This window comes from Labeo rohita, chromosome 9 (genome assembly GCF_022985175.1).
Source record: "Labeo rohita strain BAU-BD-2019 chromosome 9, IGBB_LRoh.1.0, whole genome shotgun sequence".
NCBI classification, from domain to species: Eukaryota; Metazoa; Chordata; class Actinopteri; order Cypriniformes; family Cyprinidae; genus Labeo; species Labeo rohita.
In genome coordinates, this window is record NC_066877.1 from 26198315 (window position 1) to 26212590 (window position 14276).

The following is a 14276-nucleotide window of genomic DNA, read 5'->3' on the forward strand; positions in this document are numbered from 1 at the left end:
CATTCTGGAATAAAACAAGAACCTGTATTTATTATTCACTCAGTCTATTCACTCAGTACTATTCGAAAATGTTACTCAGTATTAACTTTTGGAACAACTCTCACTTCTGTGATGTTTGTTTAATATGATATTGCTTTTATCTAAAGCAGTTTATATTAGTCAGTCACTCCAGAGTAATCTTGCCCCAAATGGCAGATTTGTTGCGGCTGTATTAACATGTTTAGCATGTTTGCATTGTCATTTTATGATGCCATTGACCACTAAACCATCATGTTTGGAAAAATTATTGTGTGGTTGTAAATCTGCGTGTGTTCTTTAGACTGTAGATTCTAGTGCTTCTTGCTGTAAATCAATTAGTCAAATCAAAGTCAGGTGTATCTGTAACACAGTGACCCGTGGCTGTTGGTTGGAGAGGTGATTCTTTCACACCCATTTAAGAGATTAAGGTCAATGTTGTTGTCAGTGCCTTCTACATACAAGAGCTTCACAGAATTAGTGTCTAGTTCAGACACATCATGGGTTACATCTATCCTATACTTCTAAGGGATTATATTGGGTGGTCAACACTTTAGAGATCGTTAATCCAAATTGACCATAAGGTGGGCCAAAAAGCAGGATAATGAGTGTCCGTACTACTTATTTTTGTATTAAATAAAATTTTGTTTTATATTTTGGTATAAGACTTTGCTCTTCACCATGAATTCAGCATATACAAGTAATAATGAGTTCAAAATGAAAAAAAATTAACATTGTACTCCACTCTCCTGCAATGCTGCAAAACTAAAGCTTTAAAGTTTGTGTTCTTTTAATTCAAGTTAAAGGAGAAGTTCACTTCTAGAGCAAAAATGTACAGATAATTTTACTCACCCCCTTTGTCATCTAAGATGTTCATGTTATGTTCATGAAAATGTTTTTTTGAGGCCAAAAAAAAATTCTCCATATAGTGGACTTCTATGGTGCCAGCAAGTTTGAACTTCCAAAATACAGTTTAACGGCGGCTTCAAAGGGCTCTATATGATCCCAGCAGAGGATGAAGGGTCTTATCTAGCGAAATGATCAGTTATTTTCTAAAAAAAAAAAAGTACAATTTATATACTTTTTTTTTTTTTACCTCAAATGCTCGTCTTGTCTAGCTCTGCATGAACTCTGTGCATTCCGGGTCAATACAGTTAGGGTATGTCTAAAAACTCCCATCTCATTTTCTCCTCCAACTTCAAAATTGCCCTATATTGCTGCAGAAGTATCGACCCAGTGTTTACAAATTAAACGTGCAAGGTAAAAAAAAAAAAAAAAAAAGGTAAAACAGCGACATACCCTAACTTTCATGAACCAGAATACACAGAATTCACGCAGAGCTAGACAAGACGAGCATTTGAGGTTAAAAAATATATAAATTGTCTTTTTTAAAAAATAATTAACAGATCGTTTCGCAAGATAAGACCCTTCTTCTTTGTCTGGGATTGTTTAGATCCCTTTGAAGCTGCATTTAAACTGCATTTTGGAAGGTAAAAACCATAGAAGCCCACCATATGGAGAACATTCCTGAATTTTTTTCCTCAAAAAACATAATTTCTTTACGACTGAAGAAAGACATGAACATCTTGGGTGACAAGGGGGTGAGTAAATTATCTGTAAATTTTTGTTCTGAAAGTGAAAGTAGTGCATCCACTCCTTCATACTATAATTTGCTTCTCACTACTTGTTGTTTATTTACCGCACCATAATTTAAATGTCAAAATTTATCTAAGTTTGTGTAACGTTGTATGGATAACGTTGTTTGTTTCAGTGTTTGTGAATCGCTGTGTTTGAATCGGTCGTGCTCTTAACTTTTAGCCAGTCAACGCGTGTGCTTTCTGCCTGTGCAGTTATTATGTGATTGTGTGTGGTTAACCTGCACGTATTGATTAAAGGCCTGACCCAGATGAAAGCCCCGTTATGTTAATGAAGTCCATATTTTCTTTTTTTATGCATGGCTCTGAAGAGCTTCAGTGGTAAAACACCTCAGCCTCTCTCTCTCTTCATCCATCCACACTCGCTTGAGACCAATTAGTTTGTGTGGAGACTGAATGTAGATATGCTCGCTAGCTGTTTTGGAGGAATACTTCGAGGATTGTCTTGGCAAAAGGCTTAATTAATGTGTGAATACAACCGCTGTGTCATTTAGCTCCATTGTTCAAAAGCCAAGGTATTCCACTTTTGCAAGTCACTTTATTTAGGTCCGTCGCTTGAAAATACAGAGCCAGAGTGGGCCTCCCTCCCTCCAAGCCTGACTTTCTGTGCTATAGTGGTGTGAATTTTTGGTTAGACAGCGAATCGATTCAATCCACAATTCATAGGTTCTTAGTTCGATTCAGGAATGATTCAGTTTGATCTGATTTACAATTAAATGAACAACTTCGCACACAACAAGTTTATTCTCGAAACATTTCAACTTTATTCCCGAAATATTTCAACATTATTTTCTTAATTTTATCTTTTTTTCAAAATATTATGACTTTAATTTACGTGGCACTAAAACGCTGTCGTACAAATGTAATGATTCATTAAGAAATGAAACAAGTGAGTCACTGGTTAGACAGCAAATTGATTCAATTCACAGTTCATAGGTTCTCAGTTTGATTCAGGAATCATTTAATTTGATCTGATTCACAATGAAATGAACAACTTTTAATGTTTACAATAGGTAAAATTCTGATAGGCTTTATTGATTATTAAAAAGAGTTTGTTTATTTATTTATTAGTTTGTTTTCAGGCTTTATTTGGGTGCATTGTGGTGGTGATCTTTCTGTTTGTTTGAAAGTTCTATTGTTATATCAGTAGGTGGTGATGTGTGACAGTCCTAATGAGTGAATTACTTAATTATTCTATCAAACAATTCATTCAAACATAAGGATTCATTCAGAAATTAAACAAGTGAGTCATTGAATCATTTGCTCTAGTGAATCATTCAAAAACACAGATTCATTCAGGACAGTGTCATTAATTCATTCACATAACCGATTTGTTCAAATACACTAATTTATTCAGGAAAGAAACCAGGAGCAGTTATTGGGAAACTTTGGTTAGACAGCGAATCGATTCAATTCACAATTCATAGGTTCTCAGTTTGAGTTAGGAATGATTTAGTTCAATTTAGTAAACAACTCTACATTCATGTTGACAATTTGTGCATGTTGGTTATTTAATGTTTACTTAATGTTGAGTGATACTTTACCGAATCACAACTTTCTCTGAATTTTAGCAACTTTTGAATGAAGCCATGTTTCAAGATTGATACATATTCACTGGCAGGATTTGTAATTAAGAAAACAAGTGCATCGTTACACCACTACTGCATTTTTTGTACAAATTGGCAGAATTGTGCAGAAATGATTTTAGATATGGTAAAATGTGTTAAATAGAATGCAAATTATCATAAATATTTATGAGGTGGGACGTCCCACATCCTATGGCCTGGGACAATATTCCCAGTTGTCATTTCACAGTCAATGGCTTAGCCTTGGTGTTTTTGTTGTTCTATCTTGTAATGCCAAAGGTATTCTGGAAATTTCTTTCGGAATTTCGAATCAAATGCAATGTAGACTGTATTCTTGAGATAAATCAGAGACGCATTCATGTTTGAAGATCTAGTCATGGCAGTACAAAGTATACGCAGTTAAGAGACAACCAACCCCGGATTAAACAGACGGATGTACATCAAAGCACAACATGCTCTCTGACTCCTGAAAAACATTTGTGATTTGCGTTTTAACATTGAACAGCAAACAGAGAAACCTTGTTTGTACCTTCAGCTGTCTCACTGCAAGATTAGACAACAGCATCAAAGACAACATAGTTTCTCACAAGAGAGGAGAGGCCTAAATCGACACTCGATGACAAATACACCAGCTTTGTAAGCAGAAGTGCGTGATATAATGAATAAGTCTGACATTTGCGGGTCTCAGGTGGGACGCCTGACAGTTTGCTCGTGTTTGGCGGTGCTTGAGGCTGTGGATGGAGGGAGGGGATTAGATCTGGGGTGCAGCTGCTGTTTGCTGGATTAGAGGATGTCTCTCCTCCTCACACTCACCCCACAGGAGGCCTAACCTTGGGGCAGCTAGTCCGCCTTGACGCAGTCTGGAGTTCGTGTGGGATGGAATAGCCATCAGGCTAATTAGGATTGATCCACCATAGCAGAGGCATGGTTCAGTCTGTATACATGAGCATCTGCTGTGGGGATGCTGTGATAGGCTGGTCTAGGGAAGATTATGACTAGATCCTGCTTGGGAAGAGATAGATTTGTTGTTCTAATGACTGAGATGGTCTAAGGGATCTGGTTTGATGTTCAACACTTCAGGTTTGATAATTGCTTGAATTTCAACACTTCATTTTTGAGTATTGCTGGACAGTTGACACATTTATTGAGAAGCAGGGTCAGAAATTAACAAAGGCTTGTGGCAAAAATGCCACAAAAATGAACTAAAGTGCCCCATAATTTGAAGACTAACAGGCAAAAAATGCACAATTAAACAATGTTTTACGGCTGTTGTGATTAAAATGAAATGTGAAAATGAATTAAAAGTGTCAGTTTGCAAAATTACATTTAGATTTACGCTGCATCAGATTGCTTTTACACGCTGTTTTGTGCATCTTTGAGCTTTATAACCAATCAAATGCATTTCTGCTGAACTTAGAAATGCATTGGCCAATCAGAGGCACATAGATTAGTCAGCGTTGAAAATCCCAGAGTTGTTGCTGAGTGTGCATGCTCACGAATTCACTCATCATAAACAAAACAGTGCAGATACGATGTAAATAAAAGATTAATTTTGTAGCTTCAGTGATTATAATGGGAGTTTTTGCATGACTTGTGCTAAAGTAGGCTAACGTAATAGACCGAAATGTTTGTCTGTGAAGCCAGAATGTGACGTGCCCAAAGCGAAACAAAAACATTTTGTATTGTTTTCTATATCGATATTAATAATCATTATTACAATATAAAGAGCAATAATTTACAATAATGGTTTTTGTCATAATATTGGAGCCGTATGAGCCCCTGTTTTTTTAACATGTTTAATTTAGATACAGTTTTAAATAGTCTATTATTATAGTCTACCATGGTTATTGACATCATTTTAAAATATTGATTAAAGTAATTGGGTAAATGTATGTGTTTGATATTAAAGACAACGTAGTATGGTGATTATAATAATACAGTGATTATAAAAATTGCTCTCATGAATGTAAAAAATGCCCCTGTAAATTAATTCCAGGGCGAAAATATTCCCCTCTACTATTTTTGACAAGTATTGTCTGTTTGCAAATGAAAATTGTTGTTGAGATGACAAAATATTTTACTTTTTTTTTTTTTTTTTAGAAATTATATTATGTTATATTATATATTAAAAGGGCCATTGTGGATAAATTTTATGTATAAGGCAACACAAAAAAATATGCATTAGCGCTACATACAATTTATTCTTAATTTAATTTAAATGACTTAATTTATTCTGTGAAACACAAAAGGCCATGATTAATTTTGGATGAATGTTCTTTAAGGAGAATAGCGCCACCTCTGTTTCTAATAGGTCTTTGTTGCAAATGATTGATTGGAACTGTTTGGGCTGGAGGCTTTGTTCTTTGTTCTTTAACCAACACTTTGGGGCTTTTACTGGATGTTTATGACCATGTCTATAATTTAAACCCATTTATGTAAACTGTAACCACTGTAATTGTAACTCTTTTCTAATTTCTGAACAGTTTTGGATGCACTGTATGAAAACTGTGGCAAGCATGTCAGTGTCTAATCTGCTTAATTATTTAAAATGTAATATATATGGTATTTTTTATACATTTATATTTTATATTAATTTTATATTAATATATATTTTATATTAATTATAATTATTATTTTAAAATGTTTATTACAATATTTTTATAATTATTGAAGTTATTTCTAATTATTTTTATTTTAAGGTTTATTTAAAAATTATATTATGTCATCACATAACTTAAAACCCCTAATCTGCATGACTCAAGTGTTTGACGATGTTGCAGGGCATTCCTTGTAATTAATTTTTTAACTACAGAAACTCCCTGCTCATTGTGTACAAACCCTGTGAATCAGAATACTGCTTAAGACTTGATTAAGGAAGCCGGTCAGGGAAAACAATGCAAATCAGCACTCAGACAAATAGGAGCGTTCATGCTCGCTTTACATGGCTCAGACATACCGTATGTGTTTTTGAATTACCATGGCCCACCCTCATTCTACTCCATGCGGCGCTGGCACACCACACACGGCTAAACCCATCAGACACGCTATTTCGGGAAGGCAGACGCCCATGTTACCAAGAAAGTGCATGAAAATAAGCGGGCCTTAGAGCCTTGGAAGCTATAAGCATGAAAGAAGATTCATTGAGCGGTCGGGGGATAACCATCCGTAGTGAGGTTTGGGGTGGGGTTTTTAGGAGGGTTAGAGGGCTCTCTGCCCCTCTGTCTGTCTGCAGTGCCTTCAGAGTCCCACAATTGTTGAGATGATGATGATGAGAGAGAGCATGAACAGCCGAAGGGGAAAGATGAATGAAGACAAATCTTTGTTCTGCCCTAATAATGACGGTCAGCAAAACATCAGCAATTTGAGAGAGAGAGAGAGAGAGAGAGAGAAATGTCAGAGAGAAGCCAATGTTTTGAAAGAAGAAATCAAGTGAAAATGAATTTTTGGTCATAATTTACTCACATCTTTTCAAATCTTTATCAGTGTTGTTATCAGATGTTAACTGCTATTACAAGGATGCAAAACAAATATTAAATGAAAACTTAAAGGTGACATATCATGAAAATCTGGCTTTTTCCATGTTTCAGTGCTATAATTGGGTCCCCAGTGCATCTACCAAACCAGAAAACGTGAAAAAGCCAGTACATTTGTTTTTGGTAAGCCTTTCTCTGCAACTTGGGACAAAAAACAAAGATTTTTTATAATATCTTATTATAATATTACCGCCCCTTAATCTGCAATTTTCAACCCAGGGCATCACCATTATGTTTTCGCAGGTAACAGTGGTGTACCAGTTCTAACAGCATGGCAAAAGTTTGAACAAAGCATGCTAACAGTTAGCATGCTAACATGCTAACTAAGAAAACAGTTGATTTATTGATTTATTTACTGTATATTACGCTGCTGCCACACAGATCTAATATGAACATGCAATTTCTTTCCCAGCTGCCTACCTTCACAGACATAACTGACGGTTTTCGTAACTTTTTTGTTTTTTGTTTTTAACATAAACTTGTGTGTATTTGACAGTTTAAGCGCAATAAGACATGAAAGAGAACTTTTAGTACTCACATGCTGTGTGACAGCCGCTTTCTGTATACCTGCTTCGAACGTGTGCACTCAGAAAGCCCTCTATCAGCAGTTTAAACTGTTATGGCTTTAAAGGAACACTCCACTGTTTTTGAAAATAGGCTCATTTTCCAACTTCCCTAGAGTTAAACTGTTGAGTTTTACCGTTTTCAGATCCATTCAGCCGATCTCCGGGTCTGGCAGCACATTTAGCATATCTTAGCATACAGTAGATCATTGAATCCGATTAGACCGTTAGCATCTCGCTCAAAAATGACCAAGGAGTTTTGATAATTTTCGTATTTAAAACTTGACTCTTCTGTAGTTACATCGTGTACAAAGACAAGGAACTTTGCTGCCGTATCATGGGTGCAGCAGACGCAATGATATTATGCAGCCGTCAACTCTGCCGGCTGCAACTCTGCATCTACACAAACTTAGTGCCGGTGTTCTGACAATTTGTGCTACCCTGTCAGATTTTGCTACCTCCCATTAAAACAGATGGTAGCATAATTCGACAGCAAAAAATGCTACCTATCAGATTTTGCTTCCAGCATGATATTAATATTGTGTGAGGCTTTATTAACGTGTACACCTACCCCAACCCTAAACATAACATTACAGTATGAAAAACACAGTGTTGGTAGCACAATCTGACAGGTAGCATTATTTGTTAAAACACCGGTCGCTTTCAGGCGCTGCGCTGCACACATGGTACGGCAGCAAAGTTCCTTGATTATTATGCCAGAATGAGAGTATAGTTCAGGGTAGGCGAATGTCGGTCCTGGAGAGCCGCAGCCGTGCAGAGTTTTGCTTCAACCCTAATCAAACACACCTGAAAAGCTAATCAAGGTCTGAAGTGTTACTTGAAAGCAACAGGCAGGTGAGTTTTAATTAGGGTTGGAGCTGAACTCTGCAGGGCTGCGGCTCTCCAGAACCGGAGTTCGCCACCCCTGGTATAGTTCCTAGCCATATCAGCCTAGAAAATTGCAACTTTTCATTTTCAGTCGGTCTTAGTACACAATGTAACTACAGAAGAGTCTAGTTTTAAATAGGAAAAATATCGTCATTATATATGGTCATTTTTGAGCAAGATGCTATCGGTCTAATCAGATTCAATGATCTATGCTAAGCTATGCTAAAAGTGCTACCACCAGACCCGTAGATCGGCTGAATGGATTCGAAAACGGTAAAACTGTTTAACTCTAGGGGAGTTGGACAATGAGCTTATTTTCAAAAAAAGTGGAGTGTTCCTTTAAAACTCATGATTTCAGTGTGACAGACATAATAATCAAAACCAAACATATTTTTTGGTAGAATATCTGAGGTATGAGCTGTAAAGGCACATTTCTATTCTGAAAAAGGGGGCGGGGAGCAGCAGCTCATTTGCATTTAAAGAGACATGCACTCAAAATAGGCTTTTTCAAAATGATATAATAAATGATCTGTGGGGATTTTGAGCTGAAACTTCAGTCACATTCTTGTCTTCTTTAAAATGAGAAATATTTAAAAATAAAAACTAGTAAAAATGGCAAAAGCTAAATTACAAAAATTTTAATATAAAACTGTATTTATAAAGCTAATCTAAAACTCATTTCAAGCATAAATAAATATTATATTTATTACAATTTATTTATTTATTTATTTATTTTTACATGGATTTTTCATATAGCTCATTTCAGTACGACCACAGTTTATAGTGACCACAGCTGTGAAGCTCACATATAGGACGAAAATACAGCTATAAATACCATGGTCCAAATTTCATGTGATGCATTTTCCATGTTTCATAAAAACTAACAGTATATGGATTTGAAATTACATGAGGTTGAGTAAAAAAGATGACAGAATGTTAGTTTTTGGGTGAACTATCCCTTTAATCAAACAATCGTTATACCATCCAGCTGAATAAAAAACTGTTTCCGATTCAATATACGATCACAAGAGAGCTGTTTGGAGGACTTATTGCATTGTGTTGAGTCAGTCAGGGGAGGGAGTCAATATTGAGGCCATCTGAACACCAGCTTCTGTCATATTTCCAATCAAAGTTTCCTGCCTGCATTGCTCTGGTATTTCATAGGGTCTGTGACAGCTGTGGCCAACTTGGGAATAGAGGGGGAAGAGATCACTTTTGTACAGCAGAAAAAATAAGTGAGAATAAGCCCAGACTGGAGTTTCCTGATTTGTTAAATTAACATTAAAAATGCAAGCTATTTAGCACACACTTTTATAAATATTCTCATAGAAGGACTGAGTTGAATCTCCTCAACAGATTTTGCTGTAATCAGGCTCTTAATGATTAAAGTACAGTTCTGAAGACAATTAAAGCCATAGAGCATTAGAAGAGAACATATTTTACACAGTAGAAAACCTTGCTTTATGCATAATTCATGTAGGCTCAAGCTTTAAAGGTTTTTGTACAGTACTCCCCACTTATGGAATTAGCCATATTTGTTGTAATACCATGTTAATCATTGCTAAAGCTATCTGTTCTTACAGTTAAAAGAGACAGTTGTGGTCACACTTTATTTTAAGATCCAGTTCTCACTATTAACAAACCATTACGGCTTTTGCCTCAGTAAACTCCTAATTTGCTGCTTATTAGTACTTTGTAAGGTAGTTGTTTGGTTTAAGTATTGGGTAGGATTAGGGATGTAGAATATGGTCATGCAGAATAGGTGCTTTATAAGTACTAATAAACAGCCGATATGGTAATAATAGGCATGCTAATCAGGGCTCTACTCACTTATGCTCCTAACTTAAAATTTAGGAGCACCTTCTAATTCAAAAAATCTGATCAAAAATTATCCTTCCCATTACGAGGTGATGTTTGACTCCTTAAAGTGATTTACAGGGGAATTTTGTTTTTACCTTTGTAATGGCATTTTTCTCACTTTATTAAAAGTATGTCACCTTTTATGTCATTTTTTTTTTATTTTCTAATTAAAACAACAGAATAAGAAAAAGTAGAATAAGAATAAGTTACCAATCAAATAAAATCAGTGTTAACAAAATTAATTTGTACTACAGGGGTGGCATTGAAGAACACATAAGTGGCCTGTAGGTGTATTTTCATATATTTAATGAGGCTCAGAGGTGGCATGAGTGCAATCAAATGCATATATTCATGTTGAGATTAATGTTTTAAATATACCATTTTGAATACAGAAATATTAAAAGATTTAAATAACTGAAAAGATACTTTTAATTTAAATCTGCCAGTAGGTGACACTGATTTAATTACTGAATCATTCATTCATTTGATTCGTTCGAACGGCTGATTCATTCAGGAATAAAGCAAGTGACTGTCTTTATGAATGGGAAATTGAATCATTGACTCACTAGATTTGTTTAAAAATGCACGTTCATTCATAAACTAAACAACGCTGTGTTTGAATGGAGATGTGCAGCGGCTCATTTGTGACTTGTTTCAGACTTTTTGACGCCGAAATACAGCAAAATCAGGCAATAGTGTTACAGTCAGACAATGTAAGTCACTTAATATTAACTTCTTGTTTATTTAACTGTTGTATTAAATCAGTATTGCATTAACAAACTCCCTTCAAAATCATTAAAAGCTATCACTCATCTTAGTTCATCACGATCTCACAAAGTTCCATTATAATCAACAAAGCTCTCTATACTGCACTGTGAATCTGTTATTTACCCTCTCTCTACCTTTTGTTTATGAAAGGATTTGTGAGACATGTCTGTGATACATTACTTAACATTGCAAAAACACGTAGAAACCTTTGAAGCTCCCCTCAGCGCAAAACTAAAATGTTACCCCAGTAGCTTTTGGTATCATCAATTTGTTTATTGGACACACACTAGCTGTACCAGCCTGAAATACATTTTATGATATTTTGTCAGATTTTATTACTAGAGCTGTTTCAAAAATGGGACTTTTGATGTTTGACGAGCAGGCTCCTCGACCAATGGTGTGAGTTTAGGGCGGGGCCATGCGTTTAAGTGGACAATATCAGATTGAAGCCACAGTGGAGTGGGCAGTAAACCTGTGTTTGGGAAAACCTGTTTGGAAACTATCATTATTTTTAACTGTTAAAATATAGAGAGATCCTGTATTGTAGAAAAACCTTTATGTGCAATGTCATTCTATACATTTGCACTCCGTTGTAGCTTGAGAACATCTGAGGTGGTTCTGGAACATTCTGCTCACTCACTGATTCATGAATTTTTTACTTCGGCTCTTGCTTACAGTCTATCAGGCTGTTAATTATATTACCATCTCAGTCACACACACACTTGCACACACACTTCCTCTCTCTCTCATACACACAGACAGCCCTTCCCCTCTCTCATACCGCTCTCCCACTTACTGGAAGGTGGCAGTATGAACAGCGCATACTAAACTCACACATGTGTGTCTCTGTCCATTGATGAGGGACGTGTATTGTAGCTGTCGAGGTCACGTGTCCGAAACGAGGGAACTCTGAGGACACCTTGAGCTCACCTGCCACATTTCTTTCCTCTCGTCTCTGTCTCTCCAGGTCCATCTGTGTTTCTCTCTCTTGCGCTGTGCTACACGCTGAAGAACAGGATCCTACAAGCAGATCTCATCAGGTAAGCTCTTTAGCCTTTCTTTCTCGCTTTTCTTTTTGTCTCTCTCCTGTTCTCTGCCTCCCTGCTCGCCGTGCTGCAGAGATGCTGCGTCATTGTGTGTAACGCTCTGGCACATAAGGTGTGTGAGAATCTGACAGGCTGATACGGGCAGTACCGGCATTCTGATTTCTTCTCACAGCTCTTTGTATCTTCACATTTCTTTCTTTTTCTTGCTATTATCAGCTTTTTTCTTTATTTTGTGAATTAACACTTCATTAATATTCTTCATTGATGTGTCTATTGTCTGTGCATTTTATTCTGCAGTTTTCTGAGCATATGTGTACCTGTTAACTAGTTATGCTCTCATAGCTCTACATGCTGGATACATTGAAGCAGATGTGTTTTATGTGTGTCATGGAATTTTGTATGTGTGTGTGTGTTTGCCGGTCGGTATAACACGCTTGTTGGATTCAGGGTGGCGTGATGGTGCCTGTCTAGACACCTGCCATTAGCATCACCAGACTGTCCAGGTACATAACGGTGATGGTAGCAATGATTTAATGATGGTGTCGGTCAGTAGGGGTGCTATATCTACAATCATTTATGAAATTATGAGTAATTGTTTATCATGGTAACTGTGTATATATTTCAGATTTAATTTTCTTTTCTTCTTCTTCTGCTCACCAAGCCTGCATTTATTTGATCCAAAATACAGCAAGGGCAGTAATATTGTGAAATATTTTTACTATTTAAAATAACTGCTTACTATTTGAATATATTTTAAAATGTAATTTATTCCTTCGATCAAAGCTAAATTTTCAGCATCATTACTCCAGTGTCACATGATCCTTAGAAAATAATTCTTATATACTGATTTGCTGTTCAATAAATATTTATTATTATTATTATAAATATTTAAAACAGCTGAATACATTTTGTCAGGATTCAAAGATCCAAAGATCGGCATTTATCAAAAAATAAAAAGCTTTTGTAACATTATACACTCAAATCATTACCATTCAAAAGCTTGGAGTCAGTATCATTTTTTTAGGGTCGGGGAAGAAATAATTAATACTTTTATTTAGCAAGGATGCTTATGCAGATAAATGCTGTTTTTCTGAACTAAATATTCATTTAAGAAACTTGAAAAGAAGAAACTTGCTGTTTCCAACATCATAATAACATAATAATAATAAAAAAATGTTTTTTGAACGAAGGTCTTATGGGTTTGGAACGACATGAGGGTGAGTAATTCATGACAGAATTTTAATTTTTGGGTAAACTATCCCTTTAAATACCATCACGCCACCAAACTGTATGGGTTGCACCGCACAGTCTGTAGTTGCACTGGTGAACCGTCTGATCTCAGAATCTCACTAGACACCATTTTGTCACCGAAGTGTTGAAGAAGGGATGTTGACAAGAGAGCTCTTGGTTTATATTGTTGTTAAACTCCATCTTCTTTCTTTGCCCACCCCTTTACCAATCTTTGTGTTCATGACAGAAAGCATGTGTCATGTGCAACGTGACCTTTTCTCATCCATTTATCCATGTCCCTCAGCACCCCGCTGTGTCTGTGCTGAATAAGGTCACGGTACAGGTGACTGTAGTCTTCATGCATCATGCCAGAAGGCCAGTGAAGCACAGGAGGAGCGTTTTGTCTGCTGTCTGTCTCCTCTCCTGCAGTGCTGTAATGGCAGATAGCTGCCTGCCATCAGTGGCTGGATGCAGGAACCAACTGCTGTCCACAGTGACACCGACTGCTGCACTGAAACACAGTCTAGTCTGAAATTTAAGGGAAAAGCAGCAGTTACATTTATCAATATTAATAATTAATAATCGCTAGAGACATTCTTAGAGATCTTAGTCTGTTGTAAAATGTTTTCTTTTTCCTATTGTCATGTGTAAATACAGTAAAAATACAAGTTTTTAGTTTGATTTGTTTCTGTTCAGTATTTTCTCAGCCGGCACTGCAGCACAGACATTAGACCTCCAGTCATTCTCTGCTGGATATGAGTTCTGTGAAGAAAGAAGCGCATGTGCCTCTTAATGGATTTGTTTGTGCATCCTTGCATTGCATTTTTCCTTTTCTTAAAGGAACAGTGTACCCAAAAATGACAATTAAATATTTACTCTGTATATTAATTCACCCTCATGTCATTCTAAACCCATATCAGGATTTTATTTTCATCATACACTCAAGGGAAACTTTTATTCTATAAAAGAATGAAAATCAGACATGAGGTTGAGTAAATGATGACAGAATTTTCATTGTGATGGTGAACTGTCCCTTTCAACATGCTCTGTATGTGAAAAAAAGTATTATGCCAAACATTAGCTGATGGGTACGTGTTTTTATGTTGCTGTATCATGCCTTGTGTTAGTTATG

General features: G+C 36.2%; 1 protein-coding gene across 1 annotated transcript in view; it reads left to right on the forward strand.

Annotated features, from left to right (window-relative positions):
- Positions 1–14276, forward strand: part of map2 (microtubule-associated protein 2) — a 128162-nt gene that overhangs the window by 38042 nt on the left and 75844 nt on the right. Inside the window, 1 exon segment of the mRNA XM_051118247.1 lies at positions 11836–11908. The gene's annotated coding sequence lies outside the window, so the exon portion shown is untranslated.